The 21,851-nt window shown below is 44.0% G+C and overlaps 1 protein-coding gene across 1 annotated transcript in view; it reads left to right on the top strand.

Annotated features, from left to right (window-relative positions):
- Nucleotides 1-21,851, top strand: part of MAP2K1 (mitogen-activated protein kinase kinase 1) — a 78,921-nt gene that overhangs the window by 10,691 nt on the left and 46,379 nt on the right. The window lies entirely within an intron of this gene.

The following is a 21,851-nucleotide window of genomic DNA, read 5'->3' as shown; positions in this document are numbered from 1 at the left end:
TATGTTCCAAAAAAAGATGGAACCAATTATATTTCACCTGTTTCCTCAAGCTGCAGAAAGGTTTTTTTCTTCTTCTTCTTTTTCTTTTTTTTATAAAGCGCTGTGATTTTTGATAGTTTAATAGGTGGAAAGGGTTCCTTTGAAGGTCAATCTGCTTTACTTCAGGTGTTAGCCAGGCTGTATTTTTGAAATGGGATTATTTTCGGTATTTCCTCAATTCCGTTTGAACTAATATTTATTGAATGCTTAATGTAATTTGCTCTGCTAGAAGCTGGAGGCAGTTGAGTGAGATTGTCTTTGTCTCCAGGGATTTTATAAAATCTCATAAATTTTATGAGGACAGGGAGAGGTTGCAGGGGCACAGGAAGGAAACAAACGGATGCAGAGTAAGAAAAGTGCCCTGATGTACAAAGAAAGTACTGTGAGAGCTCGTTGAGAGGAGGAAGAAGGACTTCGAGTGGGGGAGATTAGGAGAGCCTTCGCGGAAGCAATGACATTTGAGCTGGGTCTTGAAGGATGGCTAGGATTTCCATGGGAATGGGGGGGGCAGGGCATGGCAGGAAGAGAGCACAGGATGGGCCACTTCACATAAGTGGGAAAGCCTGGGATGTCTGGAGGAGCCAGCAAGAAGTTGAGTGCGCCGGTGCATGGGTGCGGGTCAGAGGAGATGAAGCTGGAGAGGTAGGTGGGCTGGCTTTGTGGTAACCGCTAGACGTTTCAAAAAAGTCACATGCAAACTTTTCTTCTCTGGTGATTTTTTAATAGGTATGTCTGAATAGTTTTTATGTGCTTTGTATTTATTTGTTCATTTATGTCTTTTATTAATCACAATTGCTTGTCTTGTGGTTTGTTGAGGTCAGTGTGCTTTGTATTTTAAAGTTTTATCAATTATGTGGCTACTATGTTGTCCCATTGGCCAGATTTTCCTTTTATGTTGTGTTAAGAAAAACATCTTTATTTTTTTTGTCTTTAAAAGCATGTCTTTTATATGGGAGAGCCCTACTTTTCTGTAGTATTTAGACCTACCTCTTCACAACTTCACGGGAGTATGTGGCTTCTTTTTCTTACAGCCATTTCTCTCTTATTGGTTAATTCTGTGCCATCTGGAATTTATTAATGTGTTTGGTGTGAGGAATGGGTCTAATTGTTCTCCACAATGAGTTCTAGTATCTTATAGGACTTTATTAAATATAATTTATCTACCTATCTGTTGTATTTTCAGGTTTACTTTAATTTGGTTGTTAAGGTATTTTGATGTATTTCTAAAATTGCCTTTTAACTCTTATGTAGTTTTGATAGTTTTTTTTCAATTTGGTAGGGTTAATGAAAACTTTATTTAAAAAAAAATTTTTTTTTAAAGATTTTATTTTTTAGTAATCTCTACACCCAGCTTGGGGCTCGAACTCATGACCCTGAGATCAAGCGTGGCATGCTCTACCAACTGAGCCGGCCAGGTGCCCCTAATGAAAACTTTAACAACTTTCCTCGTGTACCTTTCCATTTATTAATGCCTCTTTTGTCTCCTATTGTAGTGGTATAGTTTCTTCTGAATAATTCTTCTGTGTCCTGAGTTAATATTTTAAAGACTTAACATTTTGATGTCATTTTTTGGATGCCATTGTGATTGAACATTTTTTAATTTCTATTTTCCATCTTGACCATGGTTTGATTTGTATGAATTGTTTATATCCTGCAGCTTTGTTAAAATCACTCATTATATCTAGTAATTTTTTGGTTGAATGTATATGCATTTCTAGGTTTACTAGTGTCATCTTTAAAACATAACTTATTTTTTCCTCTGAACACCTTTGTATTTTATAGCCATCCTGCATTGCTCTCAATAGCAGTTCTTGTGTTCCAGGGGAACACTATTAAGTATAATGATGCTTCCCAAGGACCTTCTGGGCAAGGAACATTTCTGCTTTTTCCAAAGAGCCATGAAAATAGGAAGCAGCTGCCTAGCTTAATAGAAGCAGAGCCTGTTCGGGCTGGATGGGACCTTACAGAGCCTTTAGCCCCCTTGCCTGCATTTGCAAGATGAAACCAGACCCAGAGAGGAGAAAAAACTTGCTGGGAGCTCACACAGCTGGAGGAGGAGTTGGTTTTCAGACTTGGATTTTCTTATGGTGTATGTATTACATGTTTTCATTTAGGATACTTGGTTGGAAAATTTTCCAGCCAAGTTTACCCAACACCAAATTTTGGTAACTTTATCCGGTATCCTAAAAAAAATTTTTTAAACTAATAATCTGAATTTTTTCAAGAAATAATCGGAATTTTTCCAAGTAATAATCTGAAGCTCTTGAAAAGGCACCCCTCTATATCACCATTCTCTTAGGTGTTTGAGTGAAAAGGGAATAAGGAAATGAGGGGAGGAAAGGGTATTTTAGTCCAGGATCCTTAGTAGGAGGGCCTATTTTTAAGCTTCATAATGTCAGTTTTAAAAGCAGTGGTTTTCAAAATAACCACAGACAAAAGTCTCCTTGAAATGAATGCCTTTCTGGAATTGACCTATTTTGAGTTTGTTACCAAGAAAGGTTCAGAATCTCGAATGCTCTTACTTGCATTTACTTTTCAGACAAAGTAGAACAATAAGTTGAGTGAATGATCTTCATGGATTCCAGATTCAGGTTAAATCTAGGAATATGGGAAGTTGTAAGAAGACATGACTAGCCAATCATATTGTTGTACTTACAGGCTTGTCTGGATCCAGGATAATTATAGTCTCTTTATTGAGTTGTAACTTATATTTCCAGGTTAATTTTAAAAACCTTCACCATGTTTGAGAGTCCAGAGTCAAAGTTATTTACCCAATTTGATTTCATACCATCCTTCAGTAAACGGTCCTTCCAGAACAGTCTGTCGGGGGAGGCCTCAGAGGTTAGCAAGAATTCCAAGTCAACTGTAAACCTTTTGTCTGATGGTTTACTGGAATCCAGATTGAAATCCTACCAAAATGCCAGCCTGTATTTCAGCTTCTTCCCCCCAGCCCCCAACAGGAAGACGGCAGCGGCTTAACATTCCAATAATCATTAATAGAAAATTAATACTGCTTCTTTTAGGCATTCATTTATGTCCACTATAAAGCTTGGTCATTGGTGCTGTGGAAAGGTTCCAGTCACTAGAGGATGGGCCAATGAAACACTTGGACCAGGCTTTTAACAAATATTAATTTAGGTAGAGACTGGGGCACCTGGCTGACTCAGTCAGTAGAGCATGCGGCTCTTGATCTCAAGGTTATAGGTTTGAGCCCCATGTTGGATATAGCGATTACTTAAAAAAATAAAGTCTTAAAAAAAATTTAGATAGGGACTGCAACATTTTTAAAATTTTATTGGAACACTCCCTTCTAAAACATAGTCTCTTTTGCCTTGTTTTATTTTGGTAACTATAACTAATGCTGGGCTAGCCATAAATGTAGCTTGTTGCATTTCTATTTCTGAGTGTTCTGAATCACTGAGCAATTACAAAATGAAAGGTTATCCTAAAGCGTTTCCAAATAAAGAAACCATAAAATATTAGGGGAAGTCAAGAGGAGAGCTAGGGAGGGAAGTACCAGAACCACCAACAGGTGTTCTGGTTGCATTGAACAAAGTGTCGCTTGGTATGCAAGCATGGGGAAGAGTTCTGTGAATTCCTGAATGCTGGTGTGAGGTGGAGGGGACCCAGGGTGAGCAGAAGTCAGCAGTTCCGGAGGCGCAGGGGACTTGGCTTACTGGCTCGCCCACAGCTGAGGACCTGAATCAATTCCTGAGCAAGTTGCATTCTTGAAAGACAAGGGCTGCATCTGTAGGAGCACAGCTGTTCATCTGTGGGGGTAATCATTAAGTACAGGTCCTAGATCCGGAAGGAACAGTAGGATGAAGTCCAAAGACATGAAACTTGTATCCCTGAAGGACACCATAACTGGAGAAAGAACTAACATTTATTGAGAGCCTGTCTGTCCTATTTACATGCATTATCTTGAATTTGCACTAAAATTCTGCAAGAAAGGTCGTAATATTCTGTTGTACAAATAAGGAAAATGAAGTTCAGGGGAGTTAAGTAATTTGAGGAAGGTCGCACAGCTAGAAAGTGTTGGGACTAAGTTTAGAACCCAGGTCTGACCTACTTGAACGTCCATGTTTTTCCCACATGACTGTCCAAAGATTATGTAAAATGGTAGAGGTCTTTAAAAAACAAATTTTTTAAAAGTAAGCCCTACGCCCAGTGCAGGGCTTGAACTCACAACCCTAAGATCAAGAGTTACACACTCTACCGACTGAGCCAGCCAGGCGCCCCACTAGAGGTCTTTTTCGAGTTGTACTTTCCAGAACTGGAGCCACTAGCCATATGTAGCTATTGAAATTTCAATGTATTAAAATTCAGTGAAGTTTAAAAACAAAAATCAGTTCCTAAGTTGCATAAGCCACACTTCAGGGGCCTGAGGTGGCATGTGACTAGTGGCTACTGTATCGGAGAGCACAGATAGAACATTCCCATCATTGCAGAAAATTAGTGCCTAGCGGTCATCCAATTTTACCCTTTTATTTATTTTTGCCTCTTATTTTGTGAAGGAGAAAATGAGGGACAAAGGAGGGAAGTAACGTGTTGAGTGTCCTATGTCTGGTTAATCCGGGCCTTTGGGCTGATTGCCTGGTGGCTTTCCCATGGTCCACACTCTCCTTTATAAACAATTAATAGACCGGAGGTGTGACTGCCCTACTCTCCCAGCCTTGCCTGGCCTTCAAACTAGATTCTTTTCTCCCAGAGTGCAGCCCTGTGTTTTCCTAAGTTCAAAGGGCACGTCCGGATTAGTTGCCTCTAGGAAAATGAGAGATGTTTGTTGGAAAGGAATTCCATGCTTAATGTATGAAACAGCACTTTGATTCCCCCTGCTTCGTGCTCTGCCTTCCTACCAAGCACTTTGTAACTAAATTTGCAGCTGCTAGCCATTTGTCTTCCAATCAAGGCCAACTTCAAAACAGTTCAGATGACAGAGGTATGTATACTTTGAATAGAAGCAGCTGCTTGTTGTTTGCTGTTGATTCGAATGGCTTTTGTGTGAGGGTCAAATAGATTTAGATTATGACTAAAATTACAACAATAGGTTTCAGACTTCTGTGTTAAGAAGATTCAGATGTATTAACATTCATTTAACTGATATTTATTACATACCTAATATAGACCAGGCACTGAGCTGAGAAATGGATGAAATGGACTTTTGCTGGAGATGGAAAAAGATGCCAGTATTCTGGGCGAGTCTAATGCACTTCAAAATCTTGCCTGAATTTTATTGTCAGCATTTGTCATCCATGTATTTACCTATTTTAGTCCTGAAATGCAGTGAAAGCTCCAGTTTGGATCATTGCTTTGAAGTAAAGTGAAAAATCATGTGCAAATGTCCTTTTAGTAGATGCTATTAAAGACAAATTATACACGCCAGTGTCTAAATGACAGTCTAAAGTGTATGCGTGTGTGTCTGGGGGATGGGCACGTGGGAACAAAAAGGAGTCATTGTACTAGGGTAGTATTTTTAGGAAGCCTTAAATGTGATATTTGATTTCAGTATATCACACTCATTGGTTTAGAAAGTTGTCTTTTAGAAACAGATTAAAGTTTGGGTTTTTTTCCTAAAGAAATGTTAAAGTCAGGTGCATGAGTATGGTCAGAGATTAAAAACAAGTTGAAGTGATGGCAAGGTATCCAGGAAAGTGCCTGTCTTTTCAGAGAGTACAAAGGCAGAGGTGGAGAGGACGTTAAAGATGGCGGGCACAGCTGGAAGGGGTCCCAGGGAGCCCTGATGTCTGGTCTTTAACTGCCTGAAGTGGTGTGGTGGTGGTGTTGGGGGGAGGGTGTGGGCAGAGCCCCCAGCTGACTTCTTGTATAGTTTTATAGAGTAGGGTCTCATTTCTAGAAGGTTGGGAATGGGCTTATGAGCGTTTTGGGGTCAACAGGCCCAAAGGCACGGTGGTCTGAGGAGGACATACTGTTCCCCTCTCAGAGTTTTGGATGCTAGCAATGCAGGGAAGAGTCCACTTTCCCAATCAGGTTTTAAATCATTGTTTCTACTTCTCCAGGTGTTTCATTTGAATCCAGAAATTAACCTCTCTTCCAGAGGGCTCCCTAAGTCTGCAGGCTTGAGAATTGTCAGGCTGCAGTGCTTTTGAGTAACAGTGTCTTGTGTAGAGGGAAAGTGAGATCTCAGCTCGTTCTCTGGGAGAACTGTTAATTTGCCATGTGACCACCCTCTGCCTGCTTGTCTGCAAAGTGGGCTGATGGGAATTCCTTCCTACCTTTCAGGGTTTATATAATGAGTCCACATGATCATAGAGGTCACCGCTGAGCACATTTTCAGGCTCATGGTAGATATCAAGTAGATTAAATTTTATTATCAAAAGGAATCTTGGAGGTCTCTCTTGGCATTCCTCTTTTTTGGCAGATAAAGAACCAGTACTGCAAAGAAGGGTTAAGGGGAGTGGGCCTCGTCATACAGTAGGTTCTCCTGTGAATGTGACTTTTGAGTAAGCATGGCCTGGAGACTGTGTGACATGGGGAAAAGGCTTTGGAGCTGGCAGACGTCGGTTTGAATCCTGACCCTGCCTCACTCTCTTGAGCGATCTTGTGCAAGTTCTTTCGCATCCTTGAGTCTGTTTGCACGTCTGTAAAATGGGCATAATGACACCTACCCAGCAGAAAGGATTCGTAGACACTCCATGTGTGTAAACTGGTTTTTATGATTAACAGGACTAATGATAAGGGCCAGAACTAGATTCCCTGCCAGGGTGCCTTATTCTCTATGAGGTGAGAAGGAGAGAAAATTCTTACCTCCCAAAGCACTTCCAGTGATGGGGCTCTTCAGCTGTTCTTTATCCAGACAGACAGACTAGAGACAGTGCTGGGCATATTTGCAAATTTGGGGAAGGAAGCAAAAGAATTCTTTTCAGTGAAACGGGAGGCTGCAAAAGGTGCCCAGGAAACAACTGGTACACAGTACATCCCAGTACAGACTCCTCCTAGCTTCTCCAGGACCGCTGTCTGCCCGACAAGAAGCAGCTTCGCTTTCTTCTCCAAGAGTTCAAAGGGGCTTTCCTGAGCCGTGCGTGCGTGCGTGTGTATGTGTGTGTGTGTGTGTGTGTGTTAGGAATAGGGAGGCGTAGACACTGACATAAAGGGAAGGTACCACTCTGGTGCTTCAAGCCAGATGTGGGGGCATCTGCTCTAGGTGGCTCTTGGGTTCCACTTTTTCATGGTTCATCCAGATGTCTTCCCCAATGGGTCCAGGCCTCTGCTCAGACTGTGTTCTGGGGATTCCCTTCTCTACCTTTCAATCCATGTTGCAACCCTAATCTTGTGTCAAAGCTCACTTTGTAGGTCACCTTTTATTTTATTTTTTTAAGATTTATTTTATTTATTTATTTTTAAAGATTTTATTTATTTATTTGACAGAGAGACAGCGAGAGAGGGAACACAAGCAGGGGGAGTGGGAGAGGGAGAAGCAGGCTTCCTACAGAGCAGGGAGCCCGATGCGGGGCTCCATCCCAGGACCCTGGGATCATGACCTGAGCCGAAGGCAGACGCTTAATGACTGAGCCACCCAGGCGCCCCAAGATTTATTTATTTTAGAGAGTGAGCGTGAGTTGAGGGGAGGGACAGAGGGAGAGAACCTTCAAGTAGACTTCCTGCTGAGTCCGATGCAGGGCTCGATTGCACGACCCGACCCGTGAGATCATGACCTGAGCTGAAACCAAGATGCTTAACTGACTGAGCCACCCAGGCGCGCCTGTAAGGTCACCTTTTGTGTAAATCTGTCACAGACCTGTCCTCCGCCTGACTCCAGGCAGTGGTCATTTTTCTGCCCTCCAGGGCTCTCTGTACATATCTCATCACACTGCAGTTGTTCTCGGAACTCCTGTCCATTTGGACAGAAATTGGGGAAACCTGGGACTGGGTCTTACTCATCTTTATCTCCAGTGCATGGCATGTTCCCTGCTGCCTGGTTTGGTGAAATTTTGCTGGGCGACTAAGTCCTGACATGGCAGTAAAGGCAGAGGGCAGAAGACACTCCTCTCCAGAGGTCAAGGCTCTGCTCAAGGCTCTGCTCATAATCCCTGCCAAATCTGACTTTGACTTATTTTGATTATTTTCCATTTAATATTTTGGCACAAGAAGGTCCCAGTGTTGGTAGTAATCATAGCATTTGTTCTGTGAGGCTTTGTATACTCCATTTTTTTTTTTTTTTTTAAGTTATCCAACGTGTCCAACGTGGGGCTTGACCTCATGACCCCAAGATCAAGTGTCCCATGCTCTACCAACTGAGCCGGCTGGGCGCCCCTCCTCTTCATTGTTTTTACATCCCTTTATTTCCTCATTCAAGCACATGAGGCGTGCGGGATGTGTATTATCTTTACTCAACAGATAGGAAACGGATTCTGGTTAAGGCTCCTGGTCTGTCACACCGGCAGCTAAGAGTGTTTATAGTCCTGTGTACTGCCTTTTCAGCCCGCAGCCCCTTCCTTGCGCCAAGGGGAAGCATTTGGTAAGCATATACTGGCAGTGACAGCTTCCCTATCCTCTGGTGTTCCCTCAACCCCCTGCCTGGTGCAGAGGAAGGCTCCGGGAATGTTTGGAGCCCGATGCATCAGCGAGCCTCTTTTGCATGCTGAGCTGAACACTTATCCCCAGCAAATGTTGGGCTCCTTTGATGGATATATGACATTGGTGGCTGAATTGTGGCTTTTCACACTCTCCCCCCACGCCTCTCCAGGGACTGGGATGGGACAGATGGTCATGGGCACAGGATTCTCAGCTCTGCATCCTCTCTGCAAATCACATTTGGGGAAAAGTTAAGTTTGTGCAATAATACAATTTCGGTAACACGGTTTCATGCTGCCGGTGAGTTGTTTAACACTCTGGATAAATCACACTTCAGCAGAACTCATTTGGGAACAGAGTTTAATTTCACTGTGGGTGGCTGTGATTCTCACCCACCAGCCCTCCCACCCCCCTAATAAATCTATGCTGATAAGGTGAATGCAGCTCTAAGCCAGGCTATTTCTGGACCTGGGAGAGCATTACATTGTATTAATCATCCTTTTCACCACCAACACCTTTCATTCCTTCTCCCCTAAGGATCGCTCCTTGTTTGTCCTTCAATGTTGTAGATGGAGAAGACCTTTATAATTCATCCTCCTGGCTGTGTGATGAAGGGATTGAGGCCCAGGGAGGCCAGGCGGCTTATGGCTAGTGAGCGACAGCCTGAAGGGAGATCCAGGATCCCCGACTTTTCTCTAGTGCGGGGCTCCTGTTCTCTGCCCCGCCCCACCGCCCACCCTTTGATTCTGTTTTACAGCCAGGGGAGAGTCTGTTCAGTTTAGAATGAATAGAGGTGACTGGGTCACTGTTAAACGCCCCCAGCCCAGAGTGAATTCAATTCCTCTTAACCCTTAACAGCCTCTCTTGACGTATCTTTGGTAAGGGCCGTGAAAGTCTTGACCGATTTCTGTATGGTCAGCTGCAGCCAGTGGGGTAACCCTGTGTGGGTTTGACTGATAGGATTTAACTTTTAGGGAAAAAAAGGAGAGGGATGATAAGAGTATGTGGAGGGAGAGAAAAAAATATTGTTAAATTCTCTCTTAACAGTATACCTTTTAACTTTCTGGCTCTAAAAATCACCATATTTTGATGGTTCAAATATGGCATATAAGACCTATAACCCAAGAACTGCTGAAGATTATTAAAATGTACAAAAGGTCCAAGCTTGGAGTTTGAAAAAGACTTCTCATTGATTCTAGAAGCTTCACTGTTCTATGTTCTCATGTTAATGGGGTTGGGGCGTCCTGGGAGCTCAGCAACTGGTGTGTCATTGACTGCTCTCTGGCCCTCCCCTGTCTGGGGGGCACACTCTTCGTCTACGTGGGAACTTTTGGGAGGGATGCATATGCCTGGCCAGCGAGAGGGGCCCAGCCGAGCTGCATGGGGGTGCACCCCATGTATGTAGCAGGAAGCCAGTTGTAACAGCAGAAGGTAGTTTTCCTCTGTACAGGATCTTACATGTAGTACGTAGTGTTTATTGATATTTTGATTGATTAAAAAAATATATATATATGTATCTCTTCCTCTTCTTTCTTGACTACAAAGATCTCGTCTCTTTAAGGGGAGAAGAGGAGCTTAATTGTGCCCTGCTCCTCTTCTAATACTGTGACCAGCATCCCCACAGTTACAGACTCTGTTCTGGAACTTAGTGGGCGCTCTTCCTTGTGTTGTAGGAGTGATCCCTAGAGGCAGACCGCTGAGGTTGGAGTCCTCCACCCCTGAACAATTATGTCATTTGGACTTCTTAAGTAAGGTCTGTCATCCCTAGCTTCCTCATTAGTAAGTGTGGGGGTGGTGGGAATACCTAACTTGTGGGGTTGTTTTGAGGGTTAAGTGTAAAATCATTAGCATAACACCTAAATCATAGTAAGCACTCAATAAAATGTTACCCATGACTTTGTACATTTCCTTTGGGGTTTCTCTGTCAAGTTTATTGGCAGTGTTTGCGAGCCTACCCTCTCCTTTAAGGTTGAAGTCCAGTATTATCTTGTCCATGAAACTTTGCTCTCCCTTAGAAAACTTCCAGTGGGGCTGTCCATGAACTACTTGGGAGACAAACCACTTTGTATGTGTGTGTGAGTGAGAGATCTTCATATGTATCTGTTGTTTCATTATGTACCTTGTGAGCTTTTGGAGACTAACAGTTTTGTCTTGATGCCCCATCTCTAGTCCAGGTCTGGTGTGTAGTAAGTGGTCTGTAAATGTGGAATGAATGAATGTTGGTATTAGCTTGCAGAGCTCATGTGGGACAGGAGATTTGCTTCACTGGTTTTTCACTGATACCAAATACAATGTTATGTGCACTGAGTTTCTCAATAGCTCTTCTTGAATCATTTCTCCTTTTTTAAAAGATTTTTATATGAGGGGCGCCTGGGTGGCTCAGTCTTTAAGCGTCTGCCTTCGGCTCAGGTCATGATCCCAGGGTCCTGGGATCGAGCCCCCCATCGGGCTCCCTGCTCCGCGGGAAGCCTGCTTCTCCCTCTCTCACTCCCCCTGCTTGTGTTCCCTCTCTCGCTGTGTCTCTCTCTGTCAAATAAATAAATAAAATCTTTAAAAAAAAAAAAAAGAGTCAGTTGATTTCTTCTTTTTGTCCTTTTTGACTGATTAAGCAAAGCTGGACCAGTTGGGGCCCCGACTTGGGACCAAGGGATGTGGCTCCTCCCAGATTCTGTTGTAGGTCAAATGCTTAAATTCAGTGCATGACATGAAGGAAGTTGGGAGTATTATCTGATTGTATGGATTCTAGTTACTAGACTGTAAATGACTGTGGTGGGTGAGGATGTCATAAATACACTAGCGGTTTGGGGGCCTAAAGGAGTTAAAGCTCCTCTCAGAATAGCCCTAGCAGCTCCTAGGAAGTAGCTTCCGAGGCAGGATGTGGCAAACCAGTGTGTAAATGAGCACGTTCTCCTTTGGAAGAAAAGGAAGTAGGTGGGGAGAAGTGAAGAGGAAGAGCTTGGTGGACAAATCTTTTTATCTGCTGCTGTAAGAACAAGCTTCTCTTTTGAATGCCAACCAGAGCCTGTAGAATTTTAACCCCAAGCAGCCAAGGTCCAAAGAATGCTTAATGATGCTGGTCTTGCAGTTTTCTTGTTTTTCTCCACAATGCCTCAAATTTAATACTCGGTGGAGTGTTGTCTTAGTAGGTTTTGTTTTCTAATCTTGATCATTGGTTATTAATGCTGTTTGAGGATTCACAGTTAATGTGAAGTGTCATCACAGTCACACTCTTCTAACCAAGAGTTAATTAATTAATTAATTAATTAATTATTGGCTTTTATTTTTAAGTAATTTTTCTACTCCCAACGTGGGGCTCAAACTCACGACCCTGAGATCAAGAGTTGCACATTCCACCAACTGAGCCAGCCAACCACCCCTAACCAAGAGTAATTTAGAAGAAAGTTTTTTGTCTCTTTGATGTGTTTACTTATTTATCTGTTTCGGAACACGTTCTCACCCATTGTCTGTCCAGGTGCTCATAACAGCCCTTGTGATACAGGGTAAGAGTGTGCTCTCATTTCAGGGTTCAAGGTTAGATGGCCTGTTACCGGCTCCGGACCTCCTGACTTCAAGTCCAGGGTTGTTCCCATAATCTTGGTACCTTTTGTTAAAAGCATGGTTTATACATTGGAGGTGAATTATTCACGGTGCAATTTTGCGAATAAAAATAGCCCTCTGGGATTCAGTAAGGCATGTGGGAAATGAAATAGGTGAACTGAACTTGGTGAGCTTCAGGCATCACTGGAAAGGCAGCTGCCACTTCCATTTGGATTGCATGGAGAGCAGTAATGCACGTCCGTGGTGGGTTTAGGAATTGGATCCGGGACTGTGGATCGGTGTGGGATAAATACTGTCAAAGGCTTTTTTGAGTCTGTCTTTGGACGAGGTAATGAGAGTTTAATTATCTGGAAGAGAAGTCTCCTGTGGGCTTCCAAGGATTTGGAAAGCAGAGCTCAGCAGCTTTTTTTTTTTTTTTTTTTTAAGATTTTATTTATTTGACAGAGAGAGACACAGCGAGAGAGGGAACAAAAGCAGGGGGAGTGGGAGAGGGAGGAGAAACAGGCTTCCTGTGGAGCAGAGAGCCCATTGCGGGGCTCGATCCCAGGACCCTGGGATTATGACCTGAACCGAAGGCAGACACTTAACAACTGAGCCACCCAGGCGCCCTCTTGACTCCATTTCTGTGAAGGTTCCAAACTAGAATTTTTGCACTTATCCGTATGGCTGTTTTGCACAAGCACAATATAGGTGATTTGACTCCAAAACCACACACTTAAATTGCATCCTGGTCAAATTGTGATGGTTTGCATGTATTTAGATTTTTAAATATAAAAAAAGTATTCTTAAGGCATTTTACATTTTTTTGTTTTTTTAAATTAAAAAATTAAAAAAAAAAGTCTTGTGGCATTTTTAGAAGCTAAGATGTCAGGCTGCTCTTTGCTGAACCCTGAACATCCTGAGGCATTCTAGGCTGGTGTGCTGGGACCATTTTTTTTTTAACTTAAGATTTTTTTTTTTTGAGGTATAATTGACATATCAGTGTGCTGATTGATACATTTGTGTATTGCAATATGATTACCACCATAGCCTTAGTTAACATCTCTATCATATCACATAATTATCATTTCTTTTTTGTGGTGAGAACATGTAAGATCTAATCTCTTAGCAGCTTTGCTGTATATGATACAGTATTGTTGACTGTGCTGTGCATTAGGTCCCTAAGACCTATTTTCCACTGCAGGTTTGTATCCTTTGACCAACATCTCCCCAATATCCCTTCCTTTTCCTCAAACCTAATTCTTTAGCCTGCTGTATACTGTGCCTTTCATGGACTAGCCCCAGCTTACCCTCCGGCCTCATCTGGATGATGCACCTACTCTCTGGCCACTTGGAACAGCCTGTAACTTTCAGTGCCTCTTTATTCATGCTGATGCCCAAGCCTGGAGTGCTTTTTCCCCTGCTGCAAAAACTTGGATTATCCTTCACGACTAAACTTGGACGTTACATTTGCTGACTTTCTCTTTCCCTTCCTCATCTTAGGTGGAATGGGGAGTCTTATTTCTGTTCTCATAGGCCCCTGTGCCCACCTCACTTTCAGCATTATGATCTACCTTACCCTGTAGTCATTTTTTTTTTTTTTAAGATTTTATTTATTTGACAGAGAGTGAGAGCAGGAACACAAGCAGGGGGAGTGGGAGAGGGAGAAGCAGGCTTTCCGCGGAGCATGGAGCCCGATGTGGGGCTCAATCCCAGGACCCCGGGATCATGACCTGAGCTGAAGGCAGACGCTTAACGACTGAGCCACCCAGGCGCCCCACCCTGTAGTCATTTCTGTACTTGTTGGTATCCTTCCCTGTGTTTGGCTTGCACTGTGATACCTGTTTGTTTCTTTCATCTCTACATCTTTTTTTTTTTTTTTTTTTTTTTAAGATTTTACTCATTTGACAGAGAGGGAGAGCGCACAAGCAGGGGGAGTGGCAGGCAGAGGGAGAAGCAGGCTCCCCGCTGAGTAGGGAGCCGGATGCGGGGCTCAATCCCAGGACCCTGAGATCATGACCTGAGCCAAAGGCAGACACTTAACCTACTGAGCCACCCAGGTGCCCCATCGTCTCTATATCTTTATCTTCCTGTCTCCCTCTCTCTCTCTCTCTCTCTCTCTCTCTCTCTCTCTCTCACACACACACACACACACACACACACACACACACACACACGCACACACACACTGCCTGGTGAGAGCAGGGACCTAAGTCTTCCTCATCTGTACCTTCCTAGCCTCTAGCATAGATAGTGCCTGTCCCACAGTGGGTGCTCCATGATAAATCTGCATTGCGTTTTCACAGCTGTGGGCGTAAATGGGTATAAGGCAGATGTCTGCTCAACCTCCCTATCCCCTGCCCTCCTCTAGATTGGAGCAGTCCTGCAGCTTTACATTCTCATGGTCACTTTTGCTTCTCTAGGACCCGCGGTTCCCTTTCTGTGTTTTTTTCTCTTCTTTTTGCTCTGTGTTGAATCAGCTTGGAATTTGGCCCTTTCTTTCTGGTTTCCACCAAACAACAATAAGAATGAAATATACACAGAGCTATTTTCGGGCACAGCAGATTGGACTGAAGGTCTGGGGTAGGGAGGGTGTATTACATTATAGCAATAAAGATAGCTTAACTTCTAGTGGTGTTAACTATCTTTGGTCTTAAATGACCTTTGCCCCTTTGCCATGGTGCCTCCTTCCCTCTTGTGCCACTTTACAGCCACTCTCCAAACAGGCTTCTCCCATCTTATTCTGCAGCATAAATCATTTCTCCCTCTGCTCCACCCTCCATGCTGTTCAGGCCTGCTTCTGCCCATCCCGTGGATCAGGCCCTTTTAAACTATGGGCAAGCCTTCTGGTCCTCTGGTAGCCTCTGCTGTGAGGGGGTTTGTTAACACAAACATTTACCTCCCCCGCTTCTTTCAGAAGACAGAAGCCAGCACAGTCCGTTTTGGTTTTAGTTAAGTTTTGTTTTCTGTGGTCTGTGATTTTACTTCTGCCAGGTAGGTTTTGACCCTACCAGGCCAACTGCTATTAATTCGAGGGCCTGACTAGTAGTTTTCTACAAAGCGAGCACTTGTATGGACTTCTAGTCATGGTCCTGAGACTGGGTTCCGTGCGCATTGCCAGACAGTGAAGTAGGGAGTGGAATTTTTTTCCCCCAGAGATGATGTGTGCTCAGAGGTGAGGTTTGCTGACCCCTCTTGTGGGTACTTTGATTAAGGAGAAGGGCCAGGCTTTCATAAACATGTGTTCTCGTATTTAAGGAAGGAACAAGTCTGGAGAACTGATGATTTCTCCGTGGGGACTAGAATTGGAGACACGTTTTGAATCTGTGTTGCTTCTGACTGTATCTTCCTGCCTTAGCTGGGCTTCTGAGCATTGGCTCTTTCCCTTTTTGCCCTGGGGACCCGACTGTCCTCATGGTTCTGGGTTAAGAGGTCTAAGATGATGGTCACTTTGGGTCCTGTACCGTTGAAGAGCAACTTGCACTGCGGATGCACAGAGTGGCAGGGGCTATTACTACGTAGGCAGTCTCTTTCTTCCTTTCTCTTTTTTTAAGTAGGCTCCATGCCGAACATGGGGTTTGAACTCACAACCCCGAGATCAAGAGTCACACGCTCTACTGGCTGAGTCAGCCAGGCACCCCTACATAGGCAGTTTCTAAAAGGTCTTTATCTACGTCAGCTTCTTAAGAGCAGGGAATGGGTGGGGTCAGATACATCATTTTTCTAAGGCCACAATCAGCCAGCTTGTCCTTTCAGGAACACGCCCATTGTGTGGCCACCACCAGACCCAGGGCTCCCTTTCTTCCTCGGATGATGACCACATATTTACTGGATGTTCCACTTGGGTTGTCCATAGTGTTTTCTCCCTTCCAGTACTGCCTGCCGCCTCCTCTCCGCCCTGCCTCCCTCAGTAGTCCCCTGGCTGTCTTCTGGCCACCTGAATTTTTACTGCTTCTATCGGCGTGCTTCACCTGGGCAGTGTCCTTCCCTTCCCGTCCCCACCTGGGCAGTGTCCTTCCCTTCCCGTCCCACTCAAAATGACTCAGCCTTGGATGTTCCTCTGAAAGGAATTCCTCTCTGGCCAGATTTAATTTGTTGCCTTTCCAGGAACCTTTTAGTAGAGTAGAGCACAGTTCTTTGCCTCAAAGGAATAAGTCGCTAACAGGTAAAAATACCTGTGTGATCGCTGATCGGGTGGGGGATTTGTTTGAAGGACCTGAGCTCTTTGGCTTATGGTGTGGAGAAAAGCTAGCTTTTGGAGTTCCAGCCCTACCTAGTCTTGCTTGCTCCTGGCCTCCATTTCCGTTTCTGTAAAATGGGAACAACGTACGTAATTTTTAATGTTGTGAGGATGAAGTGAGTTAATGGGAATAACATGGCTAGCATTTAAGAATCTCAGGTCTTCATCTAAATTTCATTCTTTATCAGACGGTGTCCCCCATTTGTCCTTATCAAGTAAAGGCTTTATTCCTTTTCATCCTCCATCTTCTGATCCTCCCCCTCCCCCCCATCTCCAAATTTCATCACTTGTTTTTTTTTTTTTTTTGTGCTTCTCCGGAAGACTGATCCTTTAGAAATTAATTCATATGTGGCTAATATGAAACAAATTTTGTCCATTGGAGAAGAAACCATAGTCTCTCAGTTCTTTCAAGCAACAATATGACACCCCCTCTCCGATTCAGGATGTTGTTCAATATTTAAGAAGAGTCTGTGTGAGTGGGTGGTCCTATCACTCCAGAGGTTCCTCTGTGTGGGTGCGTGCATGTGTTTTTCATCCTGACTCTGCAGAAACACACCATGGGAAGGCAATTTGTATCATTTCAGAAGCCTGTTTGATTCCAGGGAGTAAGTATTTGTGGATTTTGTTCGCTTTTGTTTTGTTTTCTAAGGGTAGGAACATGTGATTATTTATCCTTTTTTCCCTTTTTTTAAGTAGGCTCCACGCCCAGTGTGTGGCTTGACCTCATGACCGTGAGATCGAGAGTTGCACACACTACCAACTGAGCCAGCCAGGCACCCCACCCCTGTTTATGTTTTTTTTAATTAAACCTGTTTTCTTGACTTTGAAAAACATTTGTTGATTGGCCTGGAAGCTACTTGATTGAAAATGAAATTAAAGAGAAACACTTGTCCTGACCCTCATTTTCTTTTTTCTTTTTAAGTTACATTTCTCTAACACTTTCTGCTTATCACAGCCATATTCTCCATTTTCTACAGGGCAGACCGCACTAGAATGCCCTTTTTCGTTTTTTGCTGTCTAAATTTTATTTATCATTATAGACCAATTCAGGGCTCCTGTTCCTATAAAGCTTAACACTGATTATGCCAACATTTCCTGAACTACAGAGCTGTCTGTGTCCCAGGCCTCTTGAGAAAATTAGGGGAACTGGGAAACAGTCTTTGCCCCACAGTCTTTTTTGGGCGTGGTGGTGAAACCAATGAAAGGCAATAAGGGCAGTTTTTTTCTTTTTCTTTTTCTTTTTTTAAGTAGGCTCCATGCTGGGCTCGAACTCACAAGAGATCAAAGAGTCGAATGCTCAACCCACGGAGCCATTCCAGTGCCTTAAGGCAGTATTTAACTACATTGTACATTTTTGCCAGATTATTTATTATGTGAAAACATGAAGATGCAGGAATTTCATCAGTAGAATGGGACTGACAGTGGTGATCACATCATGGTGTTGTTAGACTAAAGGGACTCATCTACCTTTCGCAGAATGCCTGTCACACAGTACTCAGTAAATCAGTAGGAAGGACTAGCAAATTAATGTTACCCTTACTAACCAATAATTACTAACCAATACTATTAAATACTTGTTTAGCACTTTAGATGATTTCAGCATTTTTTACATTCCATTCTTAACTCTCCACAACAACCTTTTTTAATTTTTGTTTTTGTTTTTTTTTTTTTAAAGATTTTATTTATTTATTTGACAAAGAGAGAGGGAACACAAGCAAGGGGAGCAGCAGAGGGAGAAGCAGGCCTCCCGCGGAGCAGGGAGCCCGATGCGGGGCTCGATCCCAGGACCCTGGGATCATGACCTGAGCTGAAGGCAGACGCTTAACGACTGAGCCACCCAGGCGCCACCTAATTTTTGTTTTTTTTTTAAGTGCGCTCTACACCCATTGTGGGGCTTGAACTCATGACCCCAAGACAAGATCAGGAGTCGCATGCTCTACCGACTGAGCCAGCTGGGCACCCCATCCACAACAGCCTTTTATTTCTCATCACGTCATTGGCTTAAAGTGCCCTTAGCTGCCTGTGTTCCTCTCCCTGCTTCCCGAAGGGCCTTCTGGTGCCGAAATGTGTGCATTGTCAGAGAAGGCCTGTGAAGATAAAACAGTCCATATAGTCTCAGAGGAAAAGGCAGTGAGGATGGGAAAACGGTCAACGTGTGGACAAGCAGTAATGACCACGGGCCTCAAGCTGTACAGCATGGGAAGGCAGCCACCGTGTTTGTAGAGATGCATGGCCCTGGGACTTAGCTGCAAAGTTCTGTCCTTGGAAAACTGCAGGACGAATCTGGTTTTAGGATTAGAGAACTTTAGCATTGAAAAGGACTTTAAAGACCACCTAGTTTAACTCTGTTTTACCTGTGGGAACAGTCGAGGGGAAAGTAATGTGAATAGTTCACAGACTGAGTGCTTTCCAAGTTGAACCCAGGTCTGCTGACTCGCAAAGCCTTCACACTTATTTCTTAAACAAAGAGTATATGGCAGCCACATGCATGTTTTTTGTTTTTTTTCCTTTCTAGTAGTTTTATGTCCCACTGTGAAAGACCAGCTCTGTGCTGACCCAGAAGCAGCTCATTTCCTACATATGTCATTGGCCCTGGAAGTGGATCTGGGGGCTGCTTCCAAGAACGACTGTGAGACTCTGCTCACCTCTACGTCTGTCAGCAAGCAGAGGAGAGTAGGCGGCCAAGATACGATTTACATTAGCAGCCAGCGTCAAGGAAAAGGGAAAAAATACTTTTGCTAAATTCAGTGGAGCACATTATGAACTGGGCAAGGGAACGGCTGTACTGAAGCATGTCTTCCCGCAGCTGCTTACAAGACTAAGCCCAAAGCCGGGTTCAACACCAACACAAAGCAGAGGTCCATTGCTGGGGGAGGAGTCGGAAGCTTTCTCCTGCCCAAGAACTGCCACAGATGCAAGGTCGTTTTGGTTGCCATGGGGAGGAGGGGAAGTCCATGTTCACAGGGCCTGTTTAAGACTGAGGCTGGCCCAGGACAGGAGAGAACTTCCCTATCACCATTGGCACAATGGCTGGCTTCCCATGCTGTATAGTTTGAGGCCCGGGGTCATCACTTCTTGTCCACATGTGCACCCCACTGCCTGTTTTCTCATCCTCACTGCCTTTTCCTTTGAGACTGTTTGGACTGTTTTATCTTCACAGGCCTTCTCTGGGAATGCACGCATTTCGGCACCGGAAGGCTCTTTGGGAAGCAGGGAGAGGAACACAGGCAGCTAAGGGCACTTTAAGCCAATGACTTGATGAGAGATACAAGGTGGTCACAGAGATGATATGAGGGTGTTATGTAAAAGTAATTGCCCTCAACCCCTGGAGGAGGGGCAAAGGCATGGAGAAAGATCCCACTCTGTGGCCAGGCATCATGGGACAGTTCAGAGCTGAGGGAGGAGTAGGAACACTGAGAAAAAAAAAAAAATCTCTGCAGCTCAGGCTCCACTCTGAACACAAGATAAAACCCACTGCTGGAGAAATTGGCAGCCTGTGGTGCACGGAAATTACCAGTGTTCACCAGAAAACCCAAACCTAGCTCAACTCCCAACGAATACACGCTAACAGCATGACCGAAGAATGTGCCCGTTTCTAAGCATAAAGATGATGTACCTCAGTCCTTATTCTTCTATTACGGTGTGCACCACTCAGTGCAATATTAAAAGACACAAAAATCAAGAGAGAGAAAAAACCTGCAAGAGATAAGGCCGTCGATCTAGAACTAGACTCGGAGATGACCCAGCTGTTGGAATTAATGGACAGGGGCTTTAAAATAACCTATGATTGGGGCGTCTGGGTGGCTCAGTCGTTAAGCGTCTGTCTTCGGCTCAGGTCATGATCCCAGGGTCCTGGGATTGAGTCCCACATCGGGCTCCCTGCTCAGCGGGAAGCCTGCTTCTCCCTCTCCCACTCCCCCTGCTCGTGTTCCTGCTCTCGCTGTCTCTTTCTGTCAAATAAATAAAATCTTTAAAAAAAAAAAAAATAAAATAAAATAACCTATGATTATGGACAACATGCATGAACAAATGAGGAATTTCAGAAGAGATGGAAACTAAAGATAAAGTGAAAATGCTAGAAAATTTTAAAAACATGACATCAAAGGTCAACGGGTCTATCAGCAGACTGGAGGGAACTGAGGAAAGAATCAGTGACCCTGAAGATAGGTTAGTAGAAATTATCTTAATTGAAATAAAAAGTATCCAAACTGAGACACAAGGAGGAAAGGAATAAAAAGAAATCAGATCACAGCATCCAAGATATATGTATATAGAGAGAGGAAGAAATAGACATTGAGAGAGAGGAAACACAGACAGACACTGACCTGACTGGAAGTTTTTAAGGAATTGGCTTATGTAACTATGGAAGCCTGGGAAGTCCACAGTCTGCAGGGTAGCCTGGCAGGCTGGAGACCCATGGAAGACTTGAAGTCCAAAGGCAGCCTGCTGGCAGACTGTGAGGTCATTCTTTGTTCTGTTAAGGCCTTAAACTAACTGGATGAGTCCTACTCACATTACGGAGAGTAATCTGCTTTACTCAGAGTTCACCAATTTAAATGTTATTCTTATTCCTCCCCCCTCCCCACAAACCCCACTTTTGTAGAAACATTCTGAATAAAGTTTGACCAAATATCTTAGCATTGTGGCCCTGCCAAGCTGATACATAAAATTAACCATCACATGTCCCCTTCTGGTTACTGCCCCCACCCAAAAGCGTGTTCACTTTTCTAATTTATAACTGCATAGATTAGTTTTGCCTTTTTTTGAATTTGACATAGATGCAGAAGAACACATACTTTGTTGTTCCATCTGGCTTCTTTCTTACGTAATCCTAGAATTTTATTGCCTAGTTAGTTAAGCAGCCCTTCCCAGAGTGGCCTGCCGGGTTGAGGGGTAAGGGTGTAGAGCCCCTTCTCCACCATGCTGTTTGGGGCTGGCCTAAACTGTGCTCCCTAACACTGATGGGCTAGCCTAGGGTGGAGTCTGGAATCGGTTAGCTGTGCCTTTGGTCCTCTCTGCCTTCTCCCTTCAGGCCCATTCTTCTTTCCTTATACTCTTTGTTGTTTTATTTTTTAAAGATTTTATTTACTTATTTGAGAGAGAGAGAGAACATGAGCAGGGGAGGGCAGAGGGAGAGGGAGAAGCAGACTCCCCGCTGAGCAGGGAGCCTGATGTGGGGCTTGATCCCAGGACCCTGGGATCATGACCTGAGCAGAAGGCAGACGCTTAACCCACTGAGCCACCCAGGCGCCCTTTTCTCTTATACTCTTTGTAACTCCCACATCCCCCCTGTCCATGGTTTGACTCTGTAGAGAACCCTAAAGGCAGTTCTTTTCTTTTTTCCCCTTCACATTTCCCTTCTCTTGAAAATCTTCAGCTTTTCAACCAGAACGCACACTCAGTCTTACTCTCTACCTCCTCAGCTGGTTGTCACATTGACACAAGCTTGGATCTCAGAGACACCTAGACAGCTCTCCCCTCCCTTCTCTCCTCCTCCTCA

The sequence above is a fragment of the Halichoerus grypus genome, chromosome 8 (assembly GCF_964656455.1).
Source record: "Halichoerus grypus chromosome 8, mHalGry1.hap1.1, whole genome shotgun sequence".
In the NCBI taxonomy this organism is placed as follows: domain Eukaryota; kingdom Metazoa; phylum Chordata; class Mammalia; order Carnivora; family Phocidae; genus Halichoerus; species Halichoerus grypus.
Note: the sequence above shows the minus strand (reverse complement) of the source record. Positions and strands in the feature narration are given on the sequence as shown.